The sequence below is a fragment of the Aythya marila genome (genome assembly GCF_965140915.1).
Source record: "Aythya marila genome assembly, chromosome: 13".
NCBI lineage: Eukaryota > Metazoa > Chordata > Aves > Anseriformes > Anatidae > Aythya > Aythya marila.
In genome coordinates, this window is record NC_139054.1 from 20,330,405 (window position 1) to 20,354,990 (window position 24,586).

The window sequence follows — 24,586 nt, forward strand, 5'->3', positions numbered from 1 at the left end:
AGAGCTCTGTTAGCAGCTACACAACAAATGTCGTCTGCCTAAATATCAAAACATTAAGATGCAGTTTTCCCCGGCATCCCACTCTGATTCAGATTTGACTCAAAGCAACCTCAGTGTTTCATTTCTTTACAGTCCATCACTCTGAAATCCCTGTAAGAAACCTGGGTTAGGTCTTTTTCAATGAGAAATTATGTTGACTTCTTAATAGAGTACTAAAATGTTCAGAAGCAATTTGGAAGGTGTATGGCTTACCAATATAAAGAATACCTATTGTTGCTTCACGCGACAGACATTGATACTGTTTAACCTGGAGGTTTTTAGTGTTTAACCATGCTGGTGACCTGAGGAACTCACCTAGCGTCAGGACACAAAACTCAGCCAGAGGTGTTTTGTTTCATGTGTACTTATCTGGAGAAAAACTGCATTTCCCAGACTTTATAGAGATCTGAATAATGACCATTTTGGGCAAAAATGAAAGTACTTCAATTTAGAAATGTAGTCAACTTTGTGGAAGTTGCAGGGAGAATGAGTTTTTTGTTGTTCAATTCTGTAGAAACAGAGCAAATTTCTTGTGGCCCTGGGTTCTTCCTGTGGAGAGACTGCATCAGAGACACTGAAGAAACCTCACGGGTGGGATGCAGGGGTTCAGCTCTATAGTAAGGATGGTGATCACCACACAGATGAAGCACACTACAGCACAGCAGCACTTTACATCAAAACCTTTCTGCACTGGGATAAGCAGGTCCCATTTGTAATGAAAAACAAGTTTCCAAGAAAAATGGCCACTAAGCATCAACAATTCCACTTGTCAAGAGCTGGATTTTGCACCAATTTCCAACTAGCCCCATTAACCACTTTTGCCAAAACACTGTGTACTTTGCAGAAAGCAAGGGGAAGTTGTTACTGGTAAAGTAGACATGACTTCTACACAGAAATATACAGCATAGTTACTTCTGCAAGTACCATCATGAAACATTTCCTACCATAAATGCTATTCAGAATCACCAAAGCCTGTTAAAGTAATTTTGAAAAGGTTTCACCACCGTATTAGCTCATTGGAACATCATAATGGAAAACACCTCAAATTGGTACTCAGTTGTGAAAATTTCATTTTCTTCCTGGAGGTCCAGATGCAAAAATAGGAAGGTTATTAAAGAACTTATTTAAATGTTTAAGACATTGTAAAAGGACATGACCAGAAGTGGATACCAGCAGCAAATAACAACTGGCATATAGAAAATAGATGCAGATAGGGCATGGAGAGGGAATAAGAAATACTGATTTCTGAAAGAAAAGTTTGAAGAAGTTCTCAACCACAGTGGAGAAAAGATATAAAAGAAGCTATAATACAGCTAGAATGTATTCCCAGAGGAATGACCAAGGAATTAAATACACAGATTCAAAAAGCATTTTGTTAAACCATATACCAGCAGAATATAAAGTAGAAAAGCTACCATAAAGATTATCCACTGAAATAATTAAAAAAGAAAACAACACTAACTTACAGGTTAAAAAAAGAAAAAAAGAGAAAAATAAGGACTACTTTAGAAAGGCTAGCAGTCTCCAAATCATTTCAATGACATAAAAACTCTCTAATTCCACGAGAATAATCACTGAAGTGGCTAGCAAGAGCTGAGTGTCCTCACATACACTGAGTCAGTACCTTACAGATTAGACTTCTTTTATGTATTTATTAATGGCCTAGTTTACCAGCTTTTATGCAGATTCTTACTGTGGAGAAAGAAGAAAAGAGTAAGTCAGTGTATTCCAGGAAATATCCCAACAAGGGGCATCCCAGTGCAGGTGAGAGGAGAGGATCACCAACAATATCTTCCAACAAGCACAGACTCCTGACCAGTATTATATTCTGATTCAGGTTTGTATTCACTGCAGATCTTTAACATTTTACAGGCTATCTATCTTGTATTAGTTTTTAATATCTTCATCTCTTAAGCTCCTATGCTTCTTTCTTTATACCTTATTTCTTCTTGACTATCTAATCTGCATGCACTGTAGTGTGCCAATGCAATTTTACTGGCCCATTTAAAAGGCAAATAAACCTTTGTTTTTATAAGGGGAAGATAAAAGATCAATTATCTTGGTCCTCAATGTTCACCTGCATTTTTGAACTCACAATTTTGCTATGACTTTGTAGCATTATATCTTTTGTTTACTCTGTGACCCAATCTCATGTGGTCAGATCAACATGCTGAACATCCACAAAGCTATGGCCATACTGCTCCTTGGTTTCCAAAAACCAAACACATCATTACACTTATTTTAATTACATTACCATTCTAACACCATGAATCTGTAAACAAAAATTAAAAAAGAAAATAAAACTTAATTTTAGGTAAATTTAGTTTTAGGTAACTAAACCTTAGCGTCAAGCTCTTTATATAAACTATCTTCTATTGACAACAGGACAATCCTCATTTTAGAGTAAGAATTATGGTATTTTTCCTTAATTCATCACAGTTGATTTATGTTCATTTTTCCCTCCTAAAAAAATGCAGACGGTCAAACACATATTTTGGCGATTAAAGAAATGATTTGGACAAATCCTGGTGTAACCATTCATTCCATAAAAACAGTAATTTTATTTTTTTTTTCTGAGATATATCTTTAAGATACTGTTCTTAATCACAGCTCTTTTTTTTGATACTGTTTCCAAGGACAGCACACAACCAAGTTTCTTTATTGCCTGATCCGAAAAAATTGTAACCTGCGTAAGTAAGGGAGAAAGGTCCCAAGTAGCTTTTATTCTAACGGTGGACCCTTTTTGGTCCTAATGGTGGACCATAATAAGCCATTATTTTGGCATTAGATGCAAGACAGATACAACTTTTTAAATGGAGACGTAACTCTGGGCTTGTCCTCAGAGTAAGTTAGCTGCCACATGGTATTTTTTTCAGCAGAGGCAGGGGTGTCTGACAGAAGCCTGGGGATTCTCAAGCATGTAAAGAGAAGATAAGGAACTTCCAGGTCATGAGGGATTGAATTGTTTTTTGCCAAGGAAAGGAAACACTCTGAGCCATAATGATCACTTTATTTTTTTTAAATAACAGTGATTTGTTAAAATAATAATAAAACAACAAAACCCACAAACAATGATAAAACACACACAAGAACAACAAAAGCAAAACACAAACCAAACCAAAAACAATTAAATAAAAATCCTTGCTTCTCTATGGAATAGCAGCTGAACCTTCCTAAACCTCTGTGTAACTCATTGAACCCCTGACTTCGGTTGTTTTACTAGCAGTTCCATCCTTTCTTCAGTCAAATCAACCCTGCCACAGAAATTTAACCAGATTAAGACTAACCAGATGTGATTTTTTTCACTCAGTCCCCAGGAATGCTCCAGGCCAGAATCTCAAAAGATGCCCCATCTCATACAAGTTATTAGATGATTTGTATCTTCTTTAAATTTATTTTTTGCTTTCTATCTGTATTTATTTTTTCTACCTTTTAGTGACCGTGAATATCGCTGACACAGCAATGTTGTATAGGCTCTGACATCCCTACTATCTGTTGCCTGCAAGCTAATGTCAAATTTTCTCTGACACCTATTATTTTATTTATTTATTTCTAATTCCAGTTCTTACTATAAAAAACTGAAACATTACTAGGGACATTTACAAGAAGGTTTGGATTTTGCTTGTTTAGAGAAAAGACACATAAAGCCAACAAAAGAAATACATGTATGTTAATGGATGGAGCTTAATATGCTACTTCCACCAGATGATGTCTTTGACAATGGACTTTATGTTACACAGGATCCTCGTAATTGTCACATTTCTGACCATGGGAGCAGGAGCCTGGAAGTTTTGTAGTCAGGGGCTGGAAGTTACAGTATTTTAGACATTATTCCCTCTTCATCACTGTTTACATGGACAAGTAATTTCCATTTTGTTCACATCAATATCTTGTAAAATGGGTCTGACATAATTAACCTATATCAAAGGGGCACTGTAAGGTCTGCTGTCTTGATAATTAAGCAGTTCTTTGGGCTGAAACTCTCTGCAGGAGTACAATGACAACTGACATTTTTGTGTGTTGCTCATACCATTTCCTCAGTTTTGTGCTGTGCATTTCCCTCAGCTGTGAAATAATTTTATTCCCTCCACTTTCCTCTGCCAACTGTCTTGGATTCCACACAATTCTCACTGACATCCTCTGCCAATGGACTAAGGGGACTACTTTATATTGGAATAATACACAGTGTATCCTGGCTATTTTCTATTTAGAGTCTCCATCTTATGACTTCCTTGCTATAACAATATGAGATTTATCATTAATTCCACTTCACACAGCTCTTAGAGAGACTGACAATGCCTCTACTTCTTCCTTTCCCTTTCATTTTAATACCCTGAATGAATAAGCACCCTCTCTCTATTTTGAGCCCCAAGGAGATCAGCACAGCAGTGCCCACGAATGCAGAAGGATCTACTTTAGGATGCTCCAGGCAATCAGACTTGAGAACTTGCTTTAAAGACAAAGTCACTGTATTTAAAATGAAAATTAAAATGAAATACAATTATCTGTTGCCAATAAAATCAGTTTTCACATTTAAATTCTTAAGACTCTGAACTCTGTCAAGAAGAAAAGATGCCATGAATTGTTTAAAACTCAGCTGAAAAAAAAGAAGCATTTATGAAAACATCCATTTCTGAGATAGTTAGCAGTGAATATTCATGGAGCTGGGAGTGAATCAATGAAGTTACAGCTGAGAATTGGATCCAAATCCTCCTGAGATATTGATCATAACATCAGTTCTCATTCTACTTAATAAAGAATGTGCCATTACAAATAAAAAATGCTCTGCAAAAACAAAGAAACCTCACAGCAGAAAGCAAAACAAAATTATAATTTACTATTGTTACTTCATTTATGGCAACAAACATTTTTCTCAGTGGTATCACTGAAGTTTGTTTTATCTTGTTCTTTTCATAAAACACTGCTCAACTTGCTCTGTCTAGTTCCTTCTTCACACAAAGACACTTCCTTTGGTTTGTACTTCTTTTTAGAAGAGCCAATAAGATAAAAACAGCATATTCAGGCACTGGGTGAAGAGGGAGTGAAGGACTTATTAAATTGCAAATGAAAGGCATAAGGATTAATCAATTTATATTTTACAAGCCCTTTACTAGAAAGCAATCTAAAATGAATGTCCAGATACAAGCACCCCCAAATACTCTCTGGTCAAGATCACTTTTGTCATCCCATCACAACCCCATTACACACTATTAGGTAACAGCCTTTATTTATTATCCACTTTTCATGATTGCTTTGATCACAATCACACCTCCTGGGTGCTGGGTGCTGTACAAATACATTTACATAACCTTGGTGTCTTTCAGTATGCCTATTAATTTATGACCTACATGACTCCACTCATTAAATTTTATGCATTTTGGCCTTTATATATCCTACTATAGCCAAATAAAACTAACAATGTACATGAATTTGCTGCATGCTGGATCTCCTCTTCACACTGATTGAAACATTCGTATGAATTTTACGAGTGTATGAAAAATACCAGTTTGCAACAATAAAAACAGGCCACTTAGGCTATAACAGTGCTAGTAAGAGCACTAATAGTGCTGATTCTCATGCACACCATGATGGCAAGAGGTGCCAGTTGAGCCTCGCACGACTGCTCTTAAGAAAGAAATGTGTATCTAAGGTCAAATCCTTCTGGACACAAAGGCTGATGAAAGGCCTACTTTCAGAAAGCACTCAGAAGCAAGTTCATTTAGGTCTGATGTACTTCGGCCATTAGCATAATTTTACTCAGGTAGAGGTAAACCCTGACCCCCTCTATCCTAAACTGCCAAACTGACGTATATGCAAATAAAATATTGGTAATTAAAAAAACAGCTAGCATACTAGTAGGTCAAGGGAGGTGATTGTCCCGCTCTACTCTGCGCTGGTGCGGCCTCACCTCGAGTACTGTGTGCAGTTCTGGGCACCACAGTATAAAAAGGACATGAAACTGCTGGAAAGCGTCCAGAGGAGGGTTACGAAGATGGTGAAAGGCCTGGAGGGGAAGACGTACAAGGAACGGCTGAGGTCACTGGGCCTGTTCAGCCTGGAGAAGAGGAGGCTGAGGGGAGACCTCATCACAGTCTACAACTTCCTCGTAAGGGGGTGTCGAGAGGCAGGAGACCTTTTCTCCATTAACACCAGTGACAGGACCCGCAGGAACGGGGTTAAGCTGAGGCAGGGGAAATTTAGGCTGGACGTCAGGAGGGGGTTCTTCACAGAGAGGGTGGTTGCACACTGGAACAGGCTCCCCAGGGAAGTGGTCACTGCACCGAGCCTGTCTGAATTTAAGAAGAGATTGGACTGTGCACTTAGGCACATGGTCTGAACTTTTGGGTAGACCTGTGCGGTGTCAAGAGTTGGACTTGATGATCCTTAAGGGTCCCTTCCAACTCAGGATATTCTATGATTCTATGATTCTATGATACTTTAAATGTCATTAACAATGACATCTGTGAGCACCAAATGGTAAGATGGACAGAAAGTCACACTAAACACCACTTTGACTTTCCTGAGAAAGATGTGCTTAGCTTTGTAAAAGGTATTCTTCTATTCAGAGAATATACACAGATGACCTGAGTGGCTTAGGACATGCAATGAACTTTTGCTGCTATTACCTATACGCTTACTGTTTGGCTCCCATGCTGCTTCCAAGACTAAGATTATGTAGAATCTGAGCCATTACACAACTTCTGCTTTCAGGTTACTGGCCACAAAGCTTAAAAACAAAACAAAACTTATGTAGCACCTTGATTAAACTCAAGCACAGAATGAGTATCTTGTCTTGCAAACCTACTAAATTATCATAAATGTTTCATTTTTTCTTAAAGAAAAAGAAAAAAAAAACACACGATATTCAGAATTTCCATGTTTACAACACATTTCTGATGGTGGAAGAAACACGGGAGTCAACTCATCCAGTGTGCAGGAAAAGTGTCAGCCCTTTATCAGTAGGTCCAATTCCGAAAACACTGTTTAACCAGAATCAATACTACACACTGATCTTTTAAAACTCCCAGGATCCAGAGTTGTATGAGAATATATCTTTTGAAAGAATATTAAACAGATTAGCACGGCTCAGTTTGAAGGATAATCTATTGGAGCTTGAGGGAACCATAATAGGTGGTTTAAAGCTTAAAATGGATTAAAGGTGCCATACAAATCAACCAACTTCTTGGAGCATGATTTAAAAAAATGTATTAAGTTTTCGAGGACTATACTTAAATATGTGCTAATCAGAATACTACATTATCTTGCTTGTACCTTTACAAGATGGAGTTCAAACTCTCAGATCAGCCACTGCAACATTACAGATATATTTTTTATTTTTAAACACATCCAGGCAATGGATGGTACTCATAGAATCACAGAATCATAGAACGGCTTGGGTTGGAAAGGACCTTAAATACCATCTTGTTCCATCTTCCTGCCATGGGCGGGGATGCCGCTCACTAGATCAAGTGGCCCAGAGCATCATCCAACCAGCTCTTGAACACCTCCAGGGATGAGGCATCCACAACTTCTCTGGGCAGCCTGTTCCAGTACTATACTCTAATGTTAACAGTCCCCTTTCCATCCCAATCCCACCACCTCCACAAGCTGCTCACAAGGTTTCCTTTAAGTTTTGAAGGGGAAGACATCAATTACGTACCATGCAGTTTAAAATAAAAGGCTTTTAGAAATGTTTTGTAACACTGCTGCGAAGCTCAGATATAAATGCTGTGGATTTGTTATTCATGAGCTCTTCCCCTTACTGCCCATGTTGGTTCTGACACCAACAGAAGTATTAGGAGGAGGCGCAGCAAGAGGTTTCTCTTTCTAAGTGGTTAAACTCACTGCTGGAGAGAAATGGAAAGGCACTGGGTATCTGCATGACTTTCAAATATGCAGTATTTGATGAAGAGATGTTTCTGCTCAGTTTCTCCAGGACAACCGTGCCTTGCCAACAACAGCACTATGCGCAAAGCCAACACTGTTCCTGATAGCCAGCTTTATGTCCCTGGATGTTTATAGTTTGGGCACTGGCCTTAACTTCAAGGAGAGTTACAGCCTTACCATATGGATATAAAGCAGTTCACCGAGCTTTTGCCTTTTGAGAAAACCACACTCTCCATTCTCACTGAAATGTAGAAGATAAGCTAATACCTGTGGGAGGGAGTCAGAGGACCTACCAGTTTTCCCCAGGAGAGTCTAAATATATTCACAGTAAACAATGGTAACTTGTGTCTTTCACTTCTTAAACTCCATCTAATGCATCATGACCATTCCCTGCAGAAACATGGACAGTGTGCACACGACGCTAGTACATACCATGCACTCGAGTTAAATAACTGTTTTCTATTTGTTTTACCATTTAAGATTCTTTTTATTTTACATTAGTATGTTACACCAGTTTAATTACTTTGGATTGTAACTATTTCTAGTATTTTCTGAAGCAATTTTTCTAAGAATGTTGGTGAGAGGAAAAACATGAAAAAAATTGTTTCAAAAGTCATTCAGTTATAAAACACCCAGAAATTTAGCAGCAATTTACTTATAAACAGCCAATATACTCTACTAATATGCATATTCTAATAAACACATAGTAACATTTGATAGTTCAACATAAAATCATGAATGTTTCTATAATTTTTTTCGAAGTAACAAGAGTTCTGCAAGACTGTAGTGGGTTTACGTGGCAAGGTTTTGGTAGCAGGGAGCCATAGGGGTGGTTTCTGTGAGAAAGATCTAGAAGCTGCCCCATGTTTGGGAAGGGCCCCATTGATTTCCAGATCCGAGCCAATAAGCGATGTTGTTTTGCGCCTCTGTGAGAGCATATTTAAGACAGGGAAAAAACGCTGCGCCACACAGCAGCCGGGAGAGTCAAGGGAGTGGGAGAACAGCCTTGCACCAAGGTCAGTGTAGAAGGAGGGGGAGAGGTGCTCCAGGCGCCGGAGCAGAAGTCCCCTGCGGCCTGTGGTGAGGACCATGGTGAAGCAGGATGTCCCCCTGCAGCCCATGGAGTACCACGGTGGAGCAGGGTTCCACGCTGCAGCCCGTGGAGGAGACCACGGTGGAGCAGGTGGCCCTGCACCGACGGAGGCTGCCGCCTGTGGAAGACCCCTGCCGGAGCAGATTCCGGGCCGGACCTGTAGCCCGTGGAGAGGAGACCACGCAGGAGCAGGTGATCTGGCAGGAGCTGCTGCCCGTAGGGGAGCCAGGTTGGAGCAGTTTTCTCCTGAGGGATGGACCCCGTGGTACGGACCCATATCTGGAGCAGTTCTGGAAGAGCTGCTGCCTGTGGGAAGCCCACGCCGGATCAGTTCATCAAGGACTGCATCCCGTGGGTGGGACCCCACAGCACAGGGGACGAGAGTGACCGAGAAGGAGTGGCAGAGAAGAAGTGCTGTAGACTGACCATAACCCCCATTCCCCGTTCCCCTGCGCCGCTCGGGGGGAGGAGGTGGAAAAGGGTGGATGGGGGGGGAAGGTGCTTTTGGTTTTTTTTTCCTTTGTTTTCTCACTTCTCTCGCTTGTTAGTTGTAGGCAATAAATCTTACTATCTCCTTATGCCGAGTCTGTTTTGCCCGTTACAATAATTATTGCGTGATTTTCTCGTCCTTATCTCAATCCCTGAGCCCTTTTCACATATTTTCTCCCCATTCCTCTTTCAGGAGGGGGAGTGAGAGAGCGGCTGTGGTGGAGCTCGGCTGCCCACTCGAGCGGAACCACGACAAAGACATTAAGCACAGTGCTTTGGAAGAAAAAGACATGCCATAAAAAGCATTTTTAATGTGAATTCCACATAATCTGGTAGACCAGGGAATATCCTAGTCATCATTTATCATCATCATTTTCAGACATGATATGTATCATATATATCTCATCAATACTTTACACAGCAGGCAAGAAAGAAGCAAGCATTTTGTGGCATGAAGGAAAAAAACAAAACACACACCTATCAAGAAATGGCAGCATTTTGCAGACTGGGGGTGTTACGCTGAACATTAAACTGAACACCACAAAGTACCAATAGTTAAAGGCAATCAGATCAGCAAATCAGTGGCCAGATAGCTACAGCACTTTGATATTCTAAAGGGATTTCTTACTCATTTTATTGGAACATCCCAGCACAGAGGGAGTAGAAAGACAGAGACATATTATTAAATGTATGCTTGTTCAGCAGATCCTCCTCTATGTGATTTGAGAAGTTGACTTCATTCTGGGCCACTGTGGTGAAAGGCAATATATCAAAACAAGACTCTGGCAGCATGATGAAAGATGAGCTGAGTCTGCTGAGGTGGTGCCACTTATAGGCCTGTGGGGATATATTATGGAATATGAGATAGAAGAGACAAAACAGAAAACACACCTGGAATCAATGAACTGGGGAAAATTCACCATGAGGTAAAGGCCAGGATTAAGGCTGTCCAAGGGGAAAGGGGATGTGACTGCCAGCACAGCAGCTGTGCAGCCTCCAGCTCTGGACAGTTTCCAGTTGGCTCTATGGATGCTGAACATGGTACTGGCTGACTGACAGCGCACTTTACCCAAAGCAACAGCCCCTAATACCTTCTTGAAGGCTCTGCAATACTATTCCAGCAAGCACTGTCTCTATATGTGCATCTTGGATGAATGGGTTAGATTTCAGGTTACTGTATTTCCTCCTGCTGTTTACTCAAGCTTCATGGGGCTAAGCAATTCTCACCTGCTCCTCGTGTCCTTCAGTTGTCAGCTTACTGGTCTGAGAGACTTCACATCAGCTAACGCAAAAAAGGGGAAAGAACTGTGAAAACCTGGCTTCTGCAGCCAGGAAAATCATTTGAAGATGCTCCTTAGGGAGCAGTCCAAGTCCAGTCCAAGTCCCCACCACTGGAAAATGTCCCAACAACTTCAGCGAGCAGTGGACTAGCACTGTGAGGCCCATTCAGTACACTGAAAGAGCAAACTACAGGACCACAAAAACTAAATCCCAACATCCCCTAAAAAATTAAAAACACCTCCACTTCCCCCATTTTATTATATTCTATATCACATCTATCTGCCTTGCTGTCTAAAGAGGCTTTGTTACCAGCCCCCTGGATCTTCATGATCACATCTGACAATAATTCACAGATCAGTACCCTCAGCTAAGTCAGTGCCTTATTTACAGGGAACAACAAGAATATTATTGTGTAAATTATGCATAACCACTATTTATCAAGCTGGGTTAATTGGCACATAACAAAAAAGTTGTCTGGTGCACAGCTGAATAATGTGAAAGCCAAAATTGATAGAAATGATACAGCAAAAGCCTGATTGTGAAAGAAAAGTCACATTGCCACGTGTTAATTCTTAATCGAGTTCTACCCTTTCAGAGAAGGAGAAAGTGGCCAAGTGAGACAACAGACCATGTTTGAAATTATTTGTTAATCTTGGAGGGTTTGGACAGATTGCTGTAGCTTTAAATACTGATTCCCTGCTGTCAGCCAGCAGCATAGTAAAATGCTAACCTGGTGCAACTCCACTGCTTTACTGTGGTCAGGAGTGGGAATCCTCCTATCTTCTCTTGACAAAGAGCAACATGACTCGTACCAAAGCCAGACTAGCAGCTCTTTTGTCCTACTCAGGAGGTCGCAGAAGTCCTCATCAGAAATCTAGTGTTTTATGAGACACTAGGATGGGGCAGCACTTGAATTTCTGCAGAACCGCCAACAGCTGAAGAACTTCAGCCTGGTCAAACTTACTCTGCACGCACAGAGCTGCTTCACTGATAGCAGCAAGATTTTGCTAAGTATCCTGGATCCCAAAGCTGTGAATGGCACATACCTAAGTGTTTCTGTGAAGAGGCACACACTGAAGTATGTGCACAAGACTGAGTGGGAGCTGTGGACCCAAGAGGTAGGGTTCAACTGGTAAGAGGTCCCCCTTAAGTACTGTATTGCAGTCTAGCTGTATTAGGGGTATTTGCATGATTTAGTCGATTTACATCATGGCTTTTCCAGGTTTGACTAGTCTCTTCTCTACAGTCACCTACTAAAATCTCTGCTAGCAGAAATGCACCTGCCAATCTGTGTCTTCAAAGAACTGCCCTTTCTCCCACCTCTCTATCTCCAACTTTTTTGTAGAGTTAACATCAGTGGGATACAGTAACTGTTTTGTATCCACATATTCCTAACCAAGAGGCTTCCAAAGCCTGAAGTACTGATGCCCCCTTATATAAAGTCTAAAGTAGCTCAAAGAGAAATTTTACAGCTTTATGTGCTAAAGCATCTTCGTTGCCCCCCCCCCCCTTTTTTTAAAAAAAATATTTATTTTTCAGCTTTACTGCAAACAACATCTGCAGTACCTGGCAGTTCTTTTGACTGAAAACAGAGAATGTGTGTGCTGCGTATTTGTTGTTTCAAATGTACAGCTAACCAATCTGCTCACTGCAAACTTAGTGTTTTCACATTCTGAGCTCCTTTGTACATGACCAGATTTAATCATGTGTACTGTATTTCAAACATAGGCCAGCTTCTGTATAACATTTTTTTGCATGTGTATAAAATATACATTCAAGCAACTTTGTTGCTATTGAAATAAGTATTTTTTTCAACTCTTCAATCATCTATATCAGACCTACTTTCCAACTCATTCCTCAGCCCTCTTGGTTCACAGAGGTGCTCCATCCTCATGGATGCATCAGTAACCTTACTCTAAATCCCTTTGTGATTGCAGCATTTATTAGAAGTATCTAAAAAGTGCTCTTCTCTGGCTTTTCACAACAATCACTAAATCTGATAATACCTTTCTTGTATTAGTAACATCAACAAATTCCAACAATCCCGCAAAAACACTGTAAACCCAGTAGAGAGAGGAAAACTGAAAAGTCCAAAACAGCAAAGAAATCTCAATGCTATTCAAGTCTTTTCTGGTCATGGAACAAAGACACTAATCCTTATGGCAGAAAACAAGTATTAATTTCAAAAGAGCTGTGGATGCCTCCCTCAATAAGCCACTGCAGTGGATTTTCCACAGCACTCAATCACTCCTTGTGGCACCATAAGGAAATTGCCCCGTTAGGGGGTATTGCTCAGCCGAGGAACGTGCAGATGAATCTCACCAGTGTCTCCAACACAACTGTGCAAATCCAGCAATACCCAGATCAGTTCAGCACTTTGGGAAATGGCACGAAAATAGCAGTGTGTACCTCTAAGACAGTAGTTCCTATAGCCAATCTACCACCACCAAACAGTTTAACTATAGTAGTTTGGATGACAGATGACAATAAACTTCCCTGTCTTAAGAAAAGTTCTTGCATGATGGTAGAGTTGTTGATGTGTGGCAAGCTGTAGGATGAATTCTTTATAGCAGGCAATCGCCACCTTGAAGGCTTGTCCCTGTTGCTGGTTATCCTTTGTCTGCAGCACCACCTGTGTCATTGAATAAAACTGTGCAAAGGATGGGAGCGATCTTACCAAGAGATAAACTGGGGAGAAACACTGCCAGTTCTGGGTGCCATAGACTGGTTCTGTAGGTAGGGAAGCTCTCATTCCCAGCTGGCACAGGCATAACCACTGGAGGAACTGTATCAAGAACTCAGTGAAAATGTACCCCTGTCCTACCAAATATAAATGCATTACATTAATTAACAATATCTTCCAGGTCTTAGAGATAAATGACTCCCAGTTTTAACTTGCAAATCAGTGCCAATTGCATTTTAAAATTAGAATAAATATTTTTCTTTTGTTAAAACAAGTATAACAGTCATCAAGGGAAGCATTCACATCATCCAACAAAAAGCAGCTCATCACAAACATAGCCTAAAACAGGAGATTTCTCTCTTTCTTTCTCCCCAAACATATATACACCTGACGTAATTCTATACTGCTTATCAAAACAGCAGACAACAGGAAGTACTATGAGAATGTCTTTGTATTTGCTTAAACTAATACACAGTGTGAAGGCACTGCTAGGCTATTGTTACTGAATTTTCCTAGTCTGATTTTCAAGCAGATCGATGGTGTCAATTCTTTTAAAGCAGCCCATCGACAGATTACTTTTGGACTTTAAAAATTTTGTAGGCCTTGGAATAGATTTATTTGGTGAACTCAGGTAGTATAGCTTCTCAGATAGATTAATAGACTAAGTGAAGTGACTCTCCAGACTATAATAGAAGGCACAAGAGACTCCATTTTCCCAGAAACGTCAGTTATAGGCACAGAAGACTTGTTTGTACTCTGATTGTCTCTGTATATTTTTCATTTACATGAGCTAATCCAGGCCCTCCTTCCCACTGGCAATGTTATCAGCAAGACAATACCTTCCTATAACAAAAATAGTACAGAAACTTGCATGAGGAAAATTAATTTGATAACAACAGAATGACATTCTTACAATGATCTAATACATTGAAGACACAAAGATTCAAATCCTCCAGTAGAGTAGCACAGAAAGGACTGATGTATTCATCAGCCCCTCCAAGCTTCCTGAAGAAGCCCAGACATTGTTTCTTACCTCCTGGTCTACAGAGCTCACCTATAACAGAAAAATGGGCATCAAGTCTCTCTGTTACTCCGTTCTTTGTCTTTGGGGCTAAATTCTCTGTTGATCTGCAGTAAGTAATCATGAATTATTTAAAAATATTCCAGATTTGTTTATAATCTTCCTTATCATAGCAATACACTTGTAACTTCCTTTCTGGTTATCAGAATGGTTTTGAACCCTGAAATTACTGTATGGATGTATGGCAAGTTACTGACCTTTGTAAGTTTTCCACTAAACTAGGAAAAATTTACAAAAACTTGCAGAAGTGCGAACACAGCTAGGTTGTCAATGGTTGTAATTAAACACAGCCAATCCAGTATTTCAAAAAGTTGTGTGGCCTACAGAATCTCAATCAAACCAAATGTTGAGCTCCAAGGACAGAAAATGCCAATATTTTGTAAGCATCAAAAGCATTAAAAACAACAACACATGCACAAAACAACCCTGCCTGACTCTCCCTTTTTCTATAGCTCAATGCAACTGGTCCTAAATGAAATCCCATTTAATCCGTCCTGCAAAGGAAAGCAACCAGGATTTGAGCTACTGTATTGGAAGTGCTTATTGTTCAAGTAGTAAATTCGTGCTATTCCAGCTTCTTTTTCTCATCCTCTTTAATGTATTTGTTCCATCCTTGATTGGTTACAAAGTCGTTTTTTAAGGATTATTTTCAAGGTAGTTTTCTGTATTCAACCCAGATCTCTCAAGAATTTTTATGGATTTAACAGCATGCTTTTATAAACAGATCTTCCTCTCTTCCTTGCTACTGTATAAAAATGGAGGCAAAAAGTGATAGAACTAACACAGAGATGCAATCCTGCAACATCAGAAATTTCTGCTACATGTGCAAATAAATTAGAAAATAAAAAAGGAAGAAATTATTTGCAAAAAAATCTTTAATCGTTTCAAAGTTTATGTGTTCTACATGGCTTCAGGTAGTGGCCAGCTGACAGGAGCTTCCTCTTTAGAGGAGTCAGAAATACTCTTAATCTATCCTCTTATTTTGTTATGGGAACTATATGGAACTACAGGAACAGAAAGTGAGATTGCCAGAAGCAGAATAATTCACTAGCCATGAATATATGGATATAAACTACATATTAGTGCAAAATGGAATGAGTGTGAATTACTTTCTGGTTTTCGGAAAGAAAGCTTCCCTTCCAGAAAATCTACTCACGATGCAACAAAAATTTTTCAAACCAGCACCAGCAAAAACACTAAGGTTGTGCCCTAGCGGGGAGCACTTAACAAATTTCACATCTTTGAAAGAAGTGCAACATAACTCTTGATGCTGGATCCTCTTCTAAGCTGTGGCTTCCATTTATGTACTTGGTCCTCTCCTTCCCCCTCCCAGCCCCCAGATCCAAACTATTCTCAAATATAAAGTGTCCTGTTATCACAAAATTAACTTTGAATAAAAACATATCATAAAGTATAATTTTAGGGAATAAAGAGAAGCCACTGAACTCACACAATAAAAATATTTTCTCTTACCAAAAGGAACAATCAAGCAAATGTAAATGAGTACAGTGTCTGATATTTTTATGATTGTCTTCACATTTTCTTCAGCTAAGCAGAACAGATGTGACAGGTCAAGCAAATAAGTGAAACTAATAATGCTGTACAGAGCTATAGTCTTCTGACAAACCATATTCTGAAGTTTACTTCTAAAACTCTTGTATCTACAGAGTGCAGTCAAACTTCCCAAAAAGGGAGAGAATCCAAAGCATGTTTGGTTATTAACACTCAATGATGTGGGAAACACAAGATAATTAAATTATTCTCCTAAAAGATTTATTTCTGAATGTCATGTTTGGGTTATATGGGGGGAACGAGTGAGTATTATCCCACACCATATAACTTAACTCATTTTTGTGAGACTTTTCTCATGAATCAAGCAGTCATATCATGTGTAACTTATTAAGAAATATTACTGATTACAGTAATATTACACTACAATGTCACTGAATGTATAGTCTAAAATTTTGTCCCTGATACAAGCTGATGTCTGTAAAAATAGGAGAGATGTCTTTCATTCAGACAGCATTTTACAGTGGAAAAGAAAAAAACAACAACAAAACCAAAGAAATAAAATCCAAAAGGAAAAAAAATCAACGTAAAAAAAAGGAAAATCAACCACACGAGGAAATATGATTCAGAAGATAGGATTCTTCCTCAAAAATTGCACAGTCGGGATTTCTTTGTTCAAAAAGTTAAATTGCTGCCTAAGCTTAGAAAAAAGATCCTCGAACAGATGACCCTGGATAGACTTGGTGAAGAACTTAGGCTTCTGACCAAGAATTACATCAGTGTCTCTGAGAAACAGCCACTTATTGATAAGCAAGCCCACATACTCGCCCTGTCTGACAGGACAAAACCCCAGGAGCTGGGATCTGCCTGACTTCTGACGGAAGGTGACAGTGGAGGCTGCTCACAATGGGTACTGCGACTAATAAAGATCAAAGCACAGGCCTAGATTAGGGCATCCAAGCAGCACTTCATACAGCTGAACTGTTAATGTGTATATGAAGAAGTGCACAGAATATTGAAGAATATCACACATAAAGACTACAAACCATATATATGCATCCTACAAGCTACAAGCCGTATATATGCATCCTCTCAAATGACAATATTGCCCTTCCCTATCTCATCCTCTGCCTTTGCTTTCTTAACAGTACAGGTGACCACCACATATAATCCTTATTAGCACAAATGACCTTGTATTTTAAAAATAAATTATCAGTACCAGCATAGGTATTAGAAAGAGAAAGAATTACGCACTGGGGCTTGTGGCCCTACACTTAGGAGATTTGATTCTCCATGTGCTTACACACATGCTTAACTTACAGAGACAGCTCTGCTCAGTTTCCATGAAAACTGTCATGTGGGCAAAGTTAGTAATATTTGTGCTTGCAGGCTTGTGCACTGGACAGCCAGACAAAGGCAAGCAGGACAAAATCAATCACATTGCAGCTCTGCAGAAGAAAGAAAAAATAGCAGGAAATTCCTTGTGATTTCCAAGAAATTCTCCTCTGTACTCTGAAGTAACGGCAGAAAGCATCCCAGTTTTCTTTTCTCTCTCTTTTTTTTTTTTTTTTTTAGAGAGAGAAAGAGAGAGAGAGAGAGGAGAGAGACTCACCACTAAAGATTTCCCCATCAAACTGTCCTTTCCACTGAGGAAACCAGAAAAGCAAGGCTGTTGAGAATATATACCAAGCAAAAATACCTGCTTTTCAACTGAAATAGTCAACTGAGTAGTCAAACTTACATCCGTGCTTTAATTAGAGATAAGGGGAGCACCTACTGTTTGCATTTACAGTGTATCTGGTTCATGAGCAGCAGGAGCAGGTTCAGTCTTCACAAGTGTTCAGCTTGTTCTGCTCTGATGCATAATTTCAGCAGGGGAGGCTTCGATAACAATTAAGTGGAGTCATTCACAGCTGAAGAGATCCCTAAATTTTGGCAAGTGCAGAAGCTACTGTTTTATCCTTCCTACTGTATCTCACCAGCTGTTGCACTCCACAAATTATTGGAAGACTCCATCTCTCATTGTGTGTGCTGACGGCACGGGGTGGTGGTGGGGGGAGCTGTTCTCCAACAGACAAATAGGGTATTTATTCTGCTAACTCAACATTTTTTATGGAGGATGAGCACATAAATATCATGTCTCATAATGGGAAACTAAATTTTTAGAGAAATTTGAGGAATTTTTAAAAAATAACTCACCATCAATTAATGTGATTACAGTGGAAATGAAAGAAAGCAGAAAGCGGAAAGAAGCAGATGGATCTTGCTAGGATCTGAAGCACCAATAGCAAGAGATGCTCAAATGAAGCTTTTTCATTGTTACACATGTATTACATATTAGTAAGGAAAATCTCAGAGTACAAAGTAAAAGGAAAAATGATCAAGAGAAAGGAACTGATTTTTGGTAGTTTACACTGTGGAAAATTGCAATTAAGGTTAAAAAATATTCCATTTGAAAACTATCACAGGTAAGGCAAACTGAAGAATATGATCCTTTGGAACTGACCAACACACAAATTAGTAAATATTTCTATCCATTATATTGCCCCAAAGAACTAACTACTAAATACCATTTTAAGAATAATGGTGATGTAAATCAGCTTCCATCCACTTAAACCACACATAGTAAGTCAGTCTGCTCTAGCTGTGAGGCTGGATTTACATATTTTATGAATCCTTAAATGCAGCAATTTAAGAAATTTGCTACAATTTCAAATATATGTTAAAAACACACACCCAGGCATCCTGCAGTCACACCTGTCACCATACCATGTGTACCACTCAAGTTATGTTCAAAGCACCAATTAACAAAGCTAAATATAGGGAAGGTCTGCTCAGGGAAGGTCAGTTGCACTAGTCTAAATTCGGGACAACTACAGGCGATGATATTATTTCAGACGGAATCAAATGAAAATTAGTAAAATAAAAAAAATGCTCTGGGCAGTTTAATCTGTTTTTGAGCACTCATTACTACAAAGCAAGACAATTGAAATTTTAAAGCACATATTTTAAAGTACTTAAAATCTAATCTTTATTTAACGACCATAGTTTTTCAAAAGATGAATCATTGGAAATACAGAGCAATGCATCATTGAAAGACCACATCCCATAAAATGAGGGAGGGACTTTTCTTTCAACTTTTGGGGTTTGCTTAGCACTGAGTTAGAACAACAGATTGTTCCAGGGAGGGGACAGACAGCTCAGCTTCAGCAGTGAATCCCTCCTTCAGCAAAAGGAGGATGTGATAGAGCACCCAGGCAACTGGGATACACACCATTAGCTAAGCGACAGAATGAAGGATAAAAAACTTTGGACGGTAAGTGTGGACAAAGACAATCACTGCATCACTCTTTTTTTTTTTTTTTTTTAATATAAAAACCAAGAAAGATGAAGGTACTTGCTCTGAAGCCAGAAAACCAAAAATGTGGTAACAGAGTAGACTGAAATGGTCTTTTTTTTTGTCCACATCTTCTAAGAAATCCTTTAGTAAGTTAGTAAAATAGCAATTTCTCTGTCTCCACAGCAGAAGACTATTTAGTCCAGTTAGCAGACACTGCAGTTTCACCATTTCATCTCTTTTCAACATAAATTTATTAACTGATCATTTCTAATGAAGCCATTATAATTTTTTCAGAGTCTGCTATTCCATTCTCTTCTCCTTTAAGTTACTTTTAATATTCTTGAATTAGGACTAAGGAAAGACTATGTATACATTGTGTATAAGGATGTATAAGGCGTATAAGGATAATTCAGTGTACGATTTCATAACCCAGCTGTCAACAGACACAACATTTTTATAATACATGTATTGTATGTGTGCCAGTACGAGATGAATAGTCCCGTAACTATAATCAATACTGTTCATTCAAACAACTGGCAGAAGCATTTCAGACAACTTGCAATTTCATCAGTTTCACTGGGCTGCCCAGAAATAAACAGCTTGAGATGAATGAATGATCTCTGTGGTTATCTATAAATAACACTAATCTCAGCTGTTTGTTTCAGGAGGTTCATCACTGGGAACTACACAAGGCTCATATCAGAGCAAAAGGCATGGCAGGCTTCAAGAAACTGAAGAAATGTTGAAGAATTTTCCTGTTGTTTTTTCATTTACACAATTATTGTATTTACATACAGGCTCCACTGAAAGCACCAGAACCCCTCTGTGTTGCAGCAGTTCCAGCTCTGCAGGGAATTCGCATGGTCCCAAGGATTTGTGACAATCTCAAAGTCAAACAGGATTCAGAGGAAGCTCCAATGACCTGAGTAAGCCTACCCTGAGGGTAACCGATGTCAGATCTGAGGAAACCTAAGTGACTTGGGGATTTTTAACTACCTCAGTGTTAAACCTGCCCACTCTCCAAAGAGGTTTTGAGACTGAAATAAGCCTCACAGCTCAATGGGAATGAGACTGAAGCTGAGGCTGACGGGTGCGAGGTGACGAGGTGAACCCAGGCAGACAGGGAACAGACGGTGCCATTTGCAGGCCTGTTCACTGTCTCCATAAAGTGAAAGAGCTATCTTTTTTTTTTTTTTTTTAATTATGCTCTATCTGCTCCTCTCTTTCAAAGCAAGGCAGGCACAGAGAACAGAGGAAGAAGAACAAAGGCAGCTGACTAAAGGGAAAAAACACATCTCTGCAGGGTCCAGATCCCAAACATGACTTCCAAACCCACAAAGATGGATCCAGCTGCTGCAGGTGAGGCAACTGGCCCCGCCTGGCAGCTGGGCTGGGGCTCTGGGCTGCCGCAGCAACACCACTGCTCTCCCATTCACAAGATGGTCTGCAGCTCTGAGAACATGTCCTGCTCCCACAGGATGATCTCCGTACCTTGGGAAGTATTATTAGGCTTTCTTCCCTATTTCAGCTGATAGGAGCCATAACATCCCTGGTGTGTGCTCCATGGGAAACAGATGAATGATTGTTCTCCCAAGGAGCTAGAGGCTGGCACTCATCTGCTTCCAGGCAGCGTTTGTGCTGCCATGAGATATCACTGCAGAGAGCTCAATACACCACGGACTGCAGCAATTTCTTTTTTGTGGATACCATGAATGGGAGCCAAAGCCTCCGTCACCTCAGCTCCTTCACAGAGTGCAAAGCTGCACAGAAACTCTCTCAGATGAGCTTTGCAGAAGTGCCCAGGCCCCTTGAACAGACTAATGAGCAGGGAGCATCCGTCTGGGTAACCAAACTGCTGCTGGGCCAAGCTAAAAGGTCATACTGTTCCATCTATACCTGCAAACCCTGCTCACTCTTAAAGCCTGTTGTTCCAAATATTTATGGCAATTAGAACAATATTTAAATTGTAGCATTAACCAATTTACAAGCTTATTGCCACTACAAGATGTGAAGGACGACTGGCACATCCAACCACACCAAGAAAGCATTTCAGTGGTGTGTTTGTAGTGCCATGGTCAACAGTAAAAAGATTAATGGCATTAACTTCTTCTGTAACAGAGTACACTTTCAAGTGGACAAAGGGGAAGCTTATAGCCCAGTTGGTGCCTCTGTGAAGCAAGACAAGCTGCACCATGGAAGTTGCCTTTGCAGACAGAAGTCAATGGCTAGTTTAAAATGAAAGCCTTGATAATATTTTTGAAGCAAAACTGTGTGCGCGACATTCACAGAGAAAGAGCCAGCTCTTAAGAATGGGTGAATTTATCAAGCTGCAGAACTTTATTGCTTGGATCAACAATATATTAAAGTTACTATTTTTCTCTATGTTGACACTAACTCTACACACTTGAACTGTAATCAAGACAGCACAATGCTTTTATACTCCTCTGTGACTGCATTCAAAGTGGAAATTGGCCACAAAACTAGCAAAACCCAGTCTGGGTAAACTGGTGAAACAAAGTCTCTCAGTTTCACACAAATGGTCAGACAGCAGTGTACCCCACTATTAGCCCAAAGTCCTGAATAAGAGCTTAAACGAAGAGCCCTAAGTGGCCTTAGTAACAGAGCGTGCTCCTGCAAGCGGCACTAAATGACCCTCTGGCTGGCAGGCTTGGCAGAGCAGCAGCCGGCAGCATCTGAACTGCAGGCCCTTCCCTGCCACACCGAGCAAAGTCACAGGGTCCTGGTCATCCAGGAGGCTTGATCTCAATGCTTTATACATCTATGGTATCTATCATCCAGAAATGAGACAAGCAGGACAGCATGGGAGCATGTTAAACTGCTATTGCCCTTCCTACACCCATTTTGCAGAAGGAAACCTCCTGCCTTTGGGGATTTCTGATATTTTTTGCAAGTGCACTCCACATACACTGAATTACATGGCTGAATTTCTGGGAAACTGAAGTGATAGATTCATATTTTACAAGCACCTTTGCCCAAACTTCTTGAAACCACAATTGGCAATAATATAATCAATATTGATTATATTATTGCCAAGGAGATTTCAATCCCCTTAAAGAGAACCCTGCAATAGATTGAATTCAGCCCAACATGCACAAAAATAACTCAGAGCTGATATAAGCATTTTAAGAGACTGCATGGTTGAAAGGAAGAATTATATTAATCCTGCTTGCAATTTTGTCCAGGAAGATGCCATTTTTAAATTCATGTGAAGATCCTGATTAAGGCAGAGTACTACAGAGCAGTAGACACTGGAATCAATTAACAAAGCAATTCTTATTAACACAGGGAATCTCCAGATATTATCAAGGAAATATAAAATCTTTTCTGAAAAACCTGCAGGGAAAAACTAATATCAAATTGCATCCACCAGTGTATGCAGAGATTGCTTCAACCCAAACGCATCTTATATGAAAGAGGGGCTCCCACTGCAGAACAACACAGTAAGAATTTAAGACAGGAAATGCAGATAATTTATCTGAATAAAGCTTCCAAGAGAATAACTGATTTATGTTGATAGAGATCCAGGCTGGAACCTGACCAGGCTGCAGGGGTTAGCAGCACCGCTACTCATGAAAAATAATGGGGTGTTTGTATAGATGAAAGTAGGTTAAAGCCTTAGCTTTACGCTTCAGCCAAAAGACCCTCTTTTGCCACAGACTTGTTCTTGAATTAGCTCTAGAGCGACTCAGAGAAAGGTGCCATGTTTTTCAATCAGAACTACCATTATACATGCAAGAGACACGAGTTAAATTTCACAGGGAAGTCTACAGTCTTTAATGTCACCCAGCCTCTATTCATATGAGAATTGCAAAATCCATAAACCGATGCAGAGATAGACAGAAAAGTAGTGAAAGGTTCACAGCTACAAAAATACATGTATGTGGGAAAAAGAGAAAAAAGAAAAATAAAAATCTGGAAGTGGAGATGGTATAAGCAACTCCTGCTAAAAGCAAGGTCAGCACTTTGCACTGTAGACTATTTGATTTACTCTATTTTGTTTCAACTGAAAAACAAAATCTTTCCTTGGCAGATTCTGCTCTACATAGTCTATTACAGATACTTCTGAGATACCCAGCATCATTTATAAAGGGACTCTTATTACTGCTGAACGTGAATGTTTTGTTAAATTTCCCAAAGTTCCAAGAGGAAATATGTGAGATGCTACACAAGGGGACATTCAGCTGGCTGCTGAAGTAAAGAGCCTGGACTACCTGGGCAGTCCTGGGGGAGAGGTGTGCTACTGATTAAGATGCTCCATGTCTCCCTTGAAGTATCTATGGGCTTTCCAGGGACCTGCACCCCCCCTTATCTGGTGTCTTAGAGCCAGGAATACCTCACGAAGGACCATTCTGTTTTTACCCCTCACTGGCTTCTCTCCTTCAAACTCCCACAGAGCCACTCCAAATTCATCATGGTGTAAATCTGATCTGAATAAGACCTCATTATATATCATAACTGTCATAACATATTAACATATATCATAACATAATAACTATATTTATTATATGGGATACAAAAAATGCTTTTTTTTTTCATGTTAGGGTAGAATAACAAAGCATCAAAATGTTTCAGTCCCAGTGGTCACTGCAGATACACATATATCCACGTATCACTGCTTGTGATTTCTTTTTATGTTACATAGCACAAAAAACAACCGTCAGCAAAGCACACCTGATGCACATGAAGGCATGTTTTTGAAACAAGACATTCTAATCATAGAAAACTTCACTACATTTACAACATTCCGCATGTAGTAAAGCTATACTGATTTGTGCTTTAACCAAGGTAACTTCTGCACCTGAAGTACTAAACTGCAACAGCAGAAAACTTCAGGAGGTTTAACTGGTCTCATTTTGATCAATTTTGGACTTATCTCACTGCCTTTCCAGGTAATAAAGTAAGTTGCCTGTAGATGGTGAGGAAAAGACATGCTATACATACTTGAACTGACAAAAATTGTTTATCCATAAAATCCATTACATGCAGCTTGAACTACATACCCTGAAAAATGCAAACAGCTTCTTCCAAAACACACAAACACACACACAATTTTCACATCCATCATCTGTATGTCATCAGAAAAATTGGACAGAACAGGTGCTCTTACTGAAAAAGGCAGATTCTTGTCTGCAGAAACACTATGCTAACTGATATAGGCTTCAC

The 24,586-nt window shown here is 39.7% G+C and overlaps 1 protein-coding gene across 2 annotated transcripts in view; it reads right to left on the reverse strand.

The window, feature by feature from the left end:
- GRIA3 (glutamate ionotropic receptor AMPA type subunit 3) overlaps window positions 1–24,586 on the reverse strand; it is a 151,139-nt gene that overhangs the window by 116,025 nt on the left and 10,528 nt on the right. The window lies entirely within an intron of this gene.